Source organism: Moschus berezovskii, chromosome 2 (genome assembly GCF_049115385.1).
Source record: "Moschus berezovskii isolate FMDL1 chromosome 2, NW_MosBer_1.0, whole genome shotgun sequence".
Classification (NCBI taxonomy): Eukaryota; Metazoa; Chordata; class Mammalia; order Artiodactyla; family Moschidae; genus Moschus; species Moschus berezovskii.
This window is the reverse complement of record NC_142461.1, coordinates 123515297-123526923: the sequence shown is the minus strand read 5'-3', so window position 1 is coordinate 123526923 and position 11627 is coordinate 123515297. Positions and strand designations below refer to the sequence as shown.

Sequence of the window (11627 nt, the reverse complement as noted above, 5' to 3'; positions counted from 1 at the left end):
ACTCATCAAGAAACAAAGGGAGAAAAACCAAATCAATAAAATTAGAAATGAAAAGGGAGAGATCACAACAGACAATATAGAAATATAAAGGATCATAAGAGAATATTATCAGCAATTATATGCCAATAAAATGGACAACTTGCAAGAAATGGACAAATTCTTAGATAAGTATAACTTTCCAAAACTGAACCAGGAAGATATAGAAAATCTTAACAGACCCATCACAAGCATGGAAATTGAAACTGTAATCAGAAATTTTCCAGCAAACAAAAGCCCAGGTCCAGACAGCTTCACAGCTGAATTCTACCAAAAATTTAGAGAAAAGCTAACACTTATTCTACTCAAACTCTTCCAGAAAATTGCTGAGGGAGGGAAACTTCCAAACTCATTCTATGAGGCCACCATCACCCTAATCCCAAAACCTGACAAAGATCCCACAAAAAAAGAAAACTACAGGCCAATATCACTGATGAACATAGATGCAAAAATCCTTAACAAAATTCTAGCAATCAGAATCCAACAACACATTAAGAAGATCATACATCATGACCAAGTGGGCTTTATCCCAGGAATGCAAGGATTCTTCAATATCTGCAAATCAATCAATGTAATACACCACATTAACAAACTGAAAAATAAAAATCATATGATTATCTCAATAGATGCAGAGAAAGCCTTTGACAAAATTCAACATCCATTTATGATAAAAACTCTCCAGAAAGTGGGAATAGAAGGGACATATCTCAACACAATAAAAGCTATATATGACAAACCCACAGCAAACATTATCCTCAATGGTGAAAAACTGAAAGCATTTCCCCTAAAGTCAGGAACAAGACAAGGGTGCCCACTCTCACCACTACTGTTCAACATAGTTCTGGAAGTTTTGTCTACAGCAATCAGAGCAGAAAAAGACATAAAAGGAATCCAAATTGGAAAAGAAGAAGTAAAATTTTCACTGTTTGCTGATGACATGACCCTTTACACAGAAAACCCTAAAGACTCTACCAGAAAATTACTAGAGCTAATCAATGAATATAGTAAAGTTGCAGGATATAAAATCAACACACAGATATCCCTTGCATTCCTATACACTAATAATGAGAAAAAAGAAAGAGAAATTAAGGAAAAAAATTCCATTCACTGTTGCAATGAAAAGAATAAAATACTAAGGAATATATCTACCTAAAGAAACAAAAGACCTATATATATAGAAAACTAGAAAACATTGGTGAAAGAAATCAGAGAGGACACTAATAGATGGAGAAACATACCGTGTTCATGGATTGGAAGAATAAATATTGTGAAAATGAATATATTACTGAAGTAATTTATAAATTCAATGAAATCCCTATCAAGCTACCAACGGTGTTTTTCACAGCACTAGAACAAATAATTTCACAATTTGTATGGAAATATAAAAAGCCTCGCATAACCAAAGCAATCTTGAGAAAGAAGAATGGAACTGGGGGAATCAACCTGCCGGACTTCAGGCTCTACTACAAAGCTACAGTCATCAAGACAGTATGGTACTGGCATAAAGACAGAAATATAGATCAATGGAACAAAATAGAAAGCCCAGAGATAAATCCATGCACCTATGGACATCTTATCTTCGACAAGGGAGGCAAGAATATTCAATGGAGAAAAGACAATCTCTTTAATAACTGAAGCTGGGAAAACTGGTCAACCACTTGTAAAAGAATGAAACCAGAACACTCCTTAACACCATACACAAAAATAAACTCAAAATGGATTAAAGATCTAAATGTAAGACCAGAAACTATAAAACTCCTAGAGAAGAACATAGGCAAAACACTCTCCGACATAAATCACAGCAGGATCCTCCATGACCCACCCCCCAGAATATTGGAAATAAAAGCAAAAATAAACAAATGGGGCCTAATTAAAATTAAAAGCTTCTGCACAGCAAAGGAAACTATAAGCAAGGTGAAAAGACAGCCTTCAGAATGGGAAAAAATAATAGCATATGAAGCAACTGATAAAGGATTAATCTCAAAAATATACAAGCAACTCCTGCAGCTCAATTCCAGAAAAATAAACGACCCAATCAAAAAATGGGCCAAAGAACTCAACAGACATTTCTCCAAAGAAGACACACAGATGGCTAACAAACACATGAAAAGATGTTCAACATCACTCATAATTAGAGAAATGCAAATTAAAACCACAGTGAGGTACCATTTCACACCAGTCAGAATGGCTGCTATCCAAAAGTCTACAAGCAATAAATGCTGGAGAGGGTGTGGGGAAAAGGGAACTCTCTTACACTGTTGGTGGGAATGCAAACTAGTACAGCCACTATGGAGAACAGTGTGGAGATTCCTTAAAAAACTGGAAATAGAACTGTCATACGACCCAGCAATCCCACTCCTGGGCATACACACCGAGGAAACCAGAGTTGAAAGAGACACATGTACTCCAATGCTCATTGCAGCACTGTTTATAATAGCCAGGACTGGAAGCAACCTAGATGTCCATCCGTAGACGAATGGATAAGAAAGCTGTGGTACATTTACACAATGGAGTACTACTCAGCGATTAAAAAAAATACATTTGAATTAGTTCTAAAAAGGTGGACAAAACTGGAGCCTATTATACAAAGTGAAGTAAGCCAGAAACAAAACACCAATACAGTATATTAACACATATATATGGAATATAGCAAAAGGATAATGATAACCCTGTATACGAGACAACAGCAGAGACTTGGATGTGTGGAGCAGTCTTTTGGACTCTGTGAGAGAGGTCGAGGGTGGGATAATTTGGGAAAATGGATTGAAACATGTATTTTATCATATGTCAAACGAATCTGACGTGGTTGGGGCCTCCCCACCTCAACACTCTGTGGATTTAAGAGCCCGTTCCTTCTGGAAGTGTATAAATTAGCCTGGGATAGAACCTGTATGTTGAATTTACTAATTAAGAAATGAGAAACCAGAACTATAAAGGTGGCATAGAAATACAAGAAATTATTCTTAAGTAGTCTTTTAAAACTTTGAACAGAGTTACAGATTTTGCCATTTGTTATAAACTGGTATACGTAATTTAACCAGAACTATGAGAAAGTTGGTATTGTATGAATTCTGAGGCACTTTCGACAGTTGTAGGAGTGATGTGGACTTTCTTGAGTTTTACACATTCATAAATGAATGGTCTGTATCTCGTGCCTTTGTTGGTTTTCTGTGAGCTGTAGTTTCTGGGAAATGAGCAGCTCTCATTCCTGTAACTCTGGTAACCCAGTCATTCGTGTGCCTCCTTCATGAGGATTCAGTGCGGCTGTGGTGCTGTTAACCCTCTGATAGGAACTCTAACTCAGTGTAAAGCCCCAGAGATCTGTTACTTATTTTTATTTTATATTGTACTATATTTTATTTACAGTGTTGTGTTTGTTTCAGGTGTATAGCAAAGTGATACAGTCATATATATATATATGAATTAACAAAAGCAGGTCCTGTCTTTTGATGGGGACCTCGTGGTTTATAATATAAATGGCATTATTTTGAGAGAAGGATAACTTAGGTATGGCATTGTTTTTTTTTCTTTTTGCAACTTGAGGCAGTTGTAAAATAACTTAATGTAGCTTTTTGCAACTGTGTATTTTATATATTTTTTTTCATTTGGTGAAATTTTAACTGTTAATGTTTATGGCATTGTGCTTTGTACCATTTATTAAATATTAAGAGAAAAAAAAAAGAAAAAATTGGTGTTAATTGAAGTTCATCAAAATCAAAACTTATTTTTCCAAAATTACCACCAGGAAATGAATAGTCAATTCACAAACTGGGAGAAAATATTCACAACATATATGTGACAAAGAACTTTATTGCTCAGTATCATCAAGCACAGGAGAAAGCAGATTAAAACCACTAGATACCTCTTATTAGAAGGCTTAAAATTTAAAACAAAAAGCAATGTGTAACACTAAATGCTATCAAGAATATGGAGCTTTCAAAATTCTCATACTGCTTATGGAATAAATTTGGTAAACCACTTTGGGAAATAGCATTGTAGATTCCTACAGAGTTAAAGTTAAAATTCATATATTTACATAGCATTGTATTTCCTAATGTTCATCTCACATGCTAGTAAAGTCATGCTCAAAATTCTCCAAGCCAGGCTTCAGCAATATGTGAACTGTGAAATTCCAAATGTTCAAGCTGGTTTTAGAAAAGGCAGAGGAGCCAGAGATCAAATTGCCAACATCTGCTGGATCATTCCAGAGAAGGCAATGGCAAGCCACTCCAGTACTCTTGCCTAGAAAATCCCACGTATGGAGGAGCCTGGTAGGCTGCAGTCCGTGGGGTCGCTAAGGGTCGGATACGACTGAGCGACTTCACTTTCACTTTTCACTTTCACACATTGGAGAAGGAAATGGCAACCCACTCCAGTGTTCTTGCCTGGAGAATCCCAGGGACAGGGGAGCCTGGTGGGCTTCCGTCTACGGGGTCACACAGAGTCGGACACGACTGAAGTGACTTAGCAGCAGCAGCAGCAGCTGGATCATCGAAAAAGCAAGAGAGTTCCAGAAAAACATCTATTTCTGCTTTATTGACTATGCCAAAGACTTTGTGTGGATCACAATAAACTGTGGAAAATTCTTCAAGAGATGGGAATACCAGAACACCTGACCTGCCTCTTGAGAAACCTATAGGCGGGTCAGGAAGCAACAGTTAGAACTGGACATGGAACAACAGACTGGTTCCAAATAGGAAAAGGAGTACATCAAGGCTGTATATTGTCACCCTGCTTATTTAACTTATATGCAGAGTACATCACCGCCAGGAGATCCAACCAGTCCATTCTAAGGGAGATCAATCCTGGGTGTTCACTGGAAGGACTGATGCTAAAGCTGAAGCTGCAATACTTTGGCCACCTCATGCGACGAGTTGACTCACTGGAAAAGACTCTGATGCTGGGAAAGGTTGGGGGCGGGAGGACAAGGGGACAACCGAGAGTGAGATGGCTGGATGGCATCACCGACTCTGTGGACATGAGTTTGAGTGAACTCCGGGAGTTGGAGATGGACAGGGAGGCCTGGCGTGCTGTATTTCATGGGGTTGCGGAGAGTCGACTGGACATGACTGAGAAACTGAACTGAACTGAACATCATGAGGAACGCTGGGCTGGAAGAAGCACAAGCTGGGATAAAGATTGCCGGGAGAAATATCAATAACCTCAGATATGCAGATTTCACCACCCTTATGGCAGAAAGTGAAGAGGAACTCAAAAGCCTCTTGATGAAAGTGAAAGAGGAGAGTGAAAAAGTTGGCTTAAAGCTTAACATTCAGAAAACTAATATCATGGCATCTGGTCCCATCACTTTATGGGAAATAGATGGGAAAACAGTGGAAACAGTGTCAGACTTTATTTTTCTGGGCTCCAAAATCACTGCAGATGGTGATTGCAACCATGAAATTAAAAGACGCTTACTCCTTGGAAGGAAAGTTATGACCAACCTAGATAGCATATTAAAAAGCAGAGACATTACTTTGCCAACAAAGGTCCGTCAGTTAAGGCTATGGTTTTTCCAGTGGTCAAACTGTGGAACATTCTGAAAGAGATGGGAATACGAGACCACCTGACCTGCCTCTTGAGAAACCTGTATGCAGGTCAGGAAGCAACAGTCAGAACTGGACATGGAAAAACAGACTGGTTCCAAATAGGAAAAGGAGTACGTCAAGGCTGTATATTATCACCTTGCTTATTTAACTTATATGCAGAGTACATCATGAGGAACGCTGGGCTGGAAGAAGCACAAGCTGGAATCAAGATTGCTGGGAGAAATATCAATAATCTCAGATATGCAGATGATACTACCCTTATGGCAGAAAGTGAAGAGGAACTCAAAAGCCTCTTGATGAAAGTGAAAGAGGAGAGTGAAAAGGTTGGCTTGAAGCTCAACATTCAGAAAAGAAAGATCATGGCATCTGGTCCCATCACTTCATGGGAAATAGATGGAAAAACAGTGGAAACAGTGTCAGACTTTATTGTTTTGGGCTTCAAAATCACTGCATATGCTGATTGCATCCATGAAATTAAAAGACGCTTACTCCTTGGAAGGAAAGTTATGACCAACCTTGATAGCATATTAAAAAGCAGAGACATTACTTTGCCAACCAAGGTCCGTCTAGTCAAGGCTATGGTTTTTCCTGTGGTCATGTATGGATGTGAGAGTTGGACTGTGAAGAAAGCTGATCGCCGAAGAATTGATGCTTTTGAACTGTGGTGCTGGAGAAGACTCTTGAGAGTCCCTTGTACCGCAAGGAGATCCAACCAGTCCATTCTAAAGGAGATCAATCCTGGGTGTTCATTGGAAGGACTGATGCTGAGGCTGAAACTCCAATACTTTGGCCACATCATGCGAAGAGTCGACTCATTGGAAAATAGCCTGTTGCTTGGAGGGATTGGGGGCAGGAGGAGAAGGGGATGACAGAGGATGAGATGGCTGGATGGCATCACTGACTCAATGGACATGGGTTCGGGTGAACTCTGGGAATTGGTGATGGACAGGGAGGCCTGGCGTGCTGCGATTTTTGGGGTTGCAAAGAGTTGGACACAACTGAGCAATTGAACTGAACTGAGCTAAACTGATCCAAGAGAAATGAAAATATTTATTAATAGAAAGCCTAGTAGAAAAATTTTTATAGCAGCTCTATTCATAATATTGAAAACTGGAAACGACCAAGATGTTTGTTCATCAGTTGGAGAACAGAAAAACTGGTATATTCGTACAATGGATTACTATTCAACAAACAAAAGGGTCAAAATAGTGGCACCCTCTGCTGTATGAATGCATCTCAAAAATATTATGCTAAGTGAAAGAGACCAGAATCCAGAAAGTATATATTGCATGATTTCACTTATATAAAGTTCTCAACTATCCAAAATTAATTTTTTTGGTGATAGGAATCAGAACAGAGTTATTTTCTAGGTGGGAAAGAGTGTCTGTGAAAAGGGGCACAGGGAACCTCCTGAAGAGAGAAGTGCCCTATTCCTTGAGAGATGGGTGGGTTACATCAGTGGCTGTATTTGTTGAAAGTGAAAGATACCTTGAAATCTGTGCATTTGTATGTGTCTTAATCATTTATCAATAACTCTTAAAAAGCATATATCAATAACATTTTAATTGTTATTCTCCATTAGATCCTCCCCTCCCTCAATCCTTTAATCAGCACACATTGGGCAGGGCCATTCAATTGTCATTGAACCAATCTATACAAATCTTATGCAGTCAGTATTTGTCCATTTTCTCTAAGGATAACACGAGTAACTTGATCATGTTAAATAAAGTTATATTTGTAATACTCTTTAATACATAATTAGGTCCAGTAATTCTAAACAGAATCTGTTTATTTAAAACAGACGTCAGTTTTAAAGTTTCACAATTATTTATTTTTGCATTTATTTTCTCTTTGCTTATTATATCTTGTTCTGTGCTTATTTAACTTACTGTGATATTTAGCTCCTTTAATATATCATAGAGCGTCTATTTCCTAGCAACTTGGTTTCTGTTCCAAAATGTGAAATACACAGTACATAAAAAAGGCAGAATGACAGAATAGGAGTAACATAAAATCCTTCTAAATTGAAAGGTGATGGTGGAGTGTCTGGGAAGAGGAATATTCTCACGAGGGATTGAATAAGAGGGAGAATGAAAGGATTTAGGGAGGCATAGGATGAGAATTTAGGGTTTGTGCAAGGAGCTGTCCAAGGTGTAAATCAATGAGATGTCAGGCAGCCATCTTTTCCAGAATGGTCCAAAAGTGGTAGAAGACATCAAGTGAAAGAAGCCTTACTTTATTAGCAGCAAGTCCATTACAAGCGTCTTCAATTAGAGAAGAAATTATGGTAAAATGTTATTATCCAAAAATGAACAAACATTATTAGAAATAGTCTAGTATGTAACTGCTGTACAAATTTCTTTATTTTAATAGTTCATGAGTTAATGGAAGCTTTTGGTCTCATCAATATCTGTCAATTTGCAGTAGAAGAGCATTTGTGTATTATGTGTAATACTATTAAGGATTAAATATGTCATGTTATTTTAGAATCTAATTATTTTATATAGTTATTATTGCAATGTATAAGGATTATTTATAACAATGATGATGATGATGACAATAACTAATGCTCTTTGGATTCTTAATATGTCTCAAGTAGTATTCAAATATTGTTCATGGATTTATCTAAGTAAATCTCACAACAACACTAGGACACATTATTTTTATTATTTCTATTTTACAGAGAAGACAAGTGAAACTACAAGTGTGTTTTAACACATAGTCAATGTTACTCAGCTAGCAATGACTAAATCCAAAGCTTTCCTCTTAACCAAAGTAGATTCAAAGATGCCAATTTCCATGTAATTGAATGCTTATGTAGATGTTCTTTTCTTCTTAAAGTATTTTACTCATAACATGTTGCTCGTTTTAAAGTCCTTTATTCTTCGGGTTGTTTACTGTTTATTTGTGACAGCAACCTCAAAGAACAAGGACAGAAATCTTATTTCTATGTTCTTTCATGTAAAAATGGAGCTTTTACCCAGCATAAAAATATTAATACAATCTTTTCCCAGAGAGATGGATTATCAGTGAAAGTAAACGACAACATGCTCTGGCAATAAAAATAACGAGACAGACGGGACAAAAGTAATGACATCCTCTAGCATAATCTCGGCAGAAAATAACTAAATCACCTTGAAGGAGATAAATTGTTACAAAACACCATCCTTGTCTAATGTGGATTGACAGGGAATGACAGGACTGTTCAAAGGGATGGCAGCCCACAAGCCCATGTGCTTTCAAAGGATCAAAGGGACTGACACCGCCTGCCAGCCCCATCTAAGCAGAAAACAACTAGATTCTCTCCAGGCAGATATTTACTCTAAGATATTATTTCTGGGAAAAGATAGCTTATTTGCGAAGGATGATGGCATTTTTTCTACACATCCTGTCATCTGTTAGAGTAGGACTGGATGGGGGGAGAATCCACCAAACCTGTCCTTGGGATCCAAATCAGTCATAAATCTTTAGCAAGCTAGGGAAATTGAACTGTGACACAACTGCTTTAAAGACAGAGTGTGCAGAGTATTCAGTTTACAGATTGTTATTGATTTTCCTCCTATCGATATAAAAGTTTTTAAAAAGTTTTACATAGGCTGTTCATCATTCAACAAAGTGGATTTTAGTAATGATCTAGAAAGCAAATTATCTTTGATGGTTTGAACATTAAATAGTAAAATAATAAAAGTTTCAGAAAAAGAAGCCATGGAAGAATGTTTGTATACTTTTGGGAATAGAGAAGGTTTTTCTAACCGTTATATGGAATACTGAATCCTTATGGAAAAGACTGATTTGATTATATGAAATTATAAAGCATTATTAAAAAGTTAAAGATTGGATAAACTAGTGAAATTAAGTCAATATTACATTGGTTAATATTCTTAATATATTAATACTCTTATAAATAATTAAGAAAAATGACACCTGAAATGGCAAAGTATATGAACAGGCACTTTAAGGAGAATGAAATTCAAATGGTTATTGAAAATATGAAAAGGTGTTCAACCTCTCTACCAATCAAAGGAATGAAAACACAACAGCAAGTTTTCATTTCTTAGTTATCAGACTCCATTCAAAAGTAGGCTTGTATTCATTCAAGTTGAGTGTCAGAAAATGTGCTATCGTCTGTGTCTTTGTGGACTGTCAAATTGAAAACAGGGGTAAAACAGAATTTTGTCAGTTTCTTTGAAAATCTAAGATGTGTGTATTCTTTGATTTATCAGTTCCACTTGGGGTTTATCTTACAATAACACTTCTAGAATAACAAAAATATTTATACATTTTGATGTTCTCTAGAGTACTGTTTATAAAATTTACTGTTCCCACAATCTGAGATTTATAAAAAAAATTTCAAGAATAACCAAAGAGTATAGCTTTTACCCAGAATTCTCAAATATTAGCATTTTCAATTAACAATAATCATGCCTTGGATAAACCTCATTGGCTATGGTACTCACACTGAGCAAACTCAAATATTAACATTTTATCACAGTTCTTCTCCTGCTCATTCTTTTCCTCTCACTCTCTCTCTCTCCACACACACTCACACACAACATTTTTTTCTGCACTGACAGTAAACTGTAGATAAAGCACTCCTTTACTCCTCAGTACTCCATTGTGTATTTCCTAATAATTCAGGATACTTTCATACAGCCTCAGTACCTTTATCAAAGTTAAGAAATTAATATTGATTGTTCAGTTGCTCAGTCGTGTGACTTTATTTACAGAACAATTAAAAGTGTGACTTTATTTTAAAAAAAGGCACTGGCCAGAGTTGGCCACAGACCCTAGCTGGTCTACCCCTGCTCTAAATGCCTGTCTTCAGGTGGACAGTCCTGGGAGGCACCTTACATAGGCTTCTGAGGAGTCCCAGTGGTATTGGAACAGTTGCCCACAGCAGTGACATGGATAATATACCTTTATATTGGCTTTTTCTCCTTTTCTTTTTCTACGTGCTTCCTATTGTTGTGCAGCTGCTCAGCAGTGTCAGACTCTTTGTGACCCCATGGACTGTAGAATGCCAGGCTTCCCTGTCCTTCAATGTCTGCCGGAGCCTGCTCAAACTCATGTCCATTGAGTCAGTGATACCATCCAATAGTCTTGTCCTCTGTCCTTCCCTTCTCCTCCTGCCTTCAATCTTTCCCAGCATCAGGGTCTGCTGCAGTGCGGGAGACCTAGGTTAGATCCCTGGGTTGCGAAGATCTCCCAGAGGATGGCATGGCAACACACTCCAGTGTTCTTGCCTGGAGAGTCCCCATGGATAGAGGAGACTGGCAAGCTACAATCCATGGGGTTGCAAAGGGTTAGACACAACTGAGTTATTACTGTCTTTGGGGATTCCCTGGTGGCTCAGATGGTAAAGAATCTGCTTCCTGTGGTAGCTTCTAAAATCAACCACATACAACTAAGAATCTCACATCAAGTTTCCGGGTTAAATTGTTCTGTGAATGAACTGTGATTAACTGGAAAAGATAGCATCTGCCTGATGACTATGGAGTCATAAAAAGACTGAAATAAATTTGGAGATTATGCTACAGACAATAACTCACACTCCAAAGAGGACATGCATGCGTGCTCAGTCGTGTCCAACCCTTTTGCGACCGCATGGACTGTAGCCCACCAGGCTCCTCTGTCCATGGGATTCTCCAGGCAAGAATACTGGAGTGGGTTGCCATTTCCTTCTCCAAAAGAGGATATAACTAAAGTGTAAAATGAATAGGAAGGGAGGTAGCATCTTACTCTATTTTTTATTGTCAAAACTACGTAAATGATCTCCCATGAAGAGCGTAGAACTTAGAAGCTCCCTGACACTTCACAGTGAAAAATAAATGATACAGAGCTAACTTTAGGGAAAACGCATACTAGACAAAATTTATCTTTAGTACCTGTACATTCCCAATTAAGTCCTGCTTATTTCCTCTCTCATACCAGCATCCCTCATGTTGCTTTCTGATCTTCCGGAAGTCCTCATGGCATCAGAAATTCATTCATTCAAAAAATAGTTGCTATATTCTAGGCACTGTTCTTGGTGCTGGAGGCACA

At 37.7% G+C, this 11627-nt stretch overlaps 1 non-coding gene across 1 annotated transcript; it reads right to left on the bottom strand.

The window, feature by feature from the left end:
* Positions 1–9920: 9920 nt before the first annotated feature.
* On the bottom strand, positions 9921–10055 carry LOC129538787 (U4 spliceosomal RNA). The gene has a single exon (XR_008682323.1). It is a non-coding gene; the product is annotated as a U4 spliceosomal RNA (small nuclear RNA).
* Positions 10056–11627: the final 1572 nt, after the last annotated feature.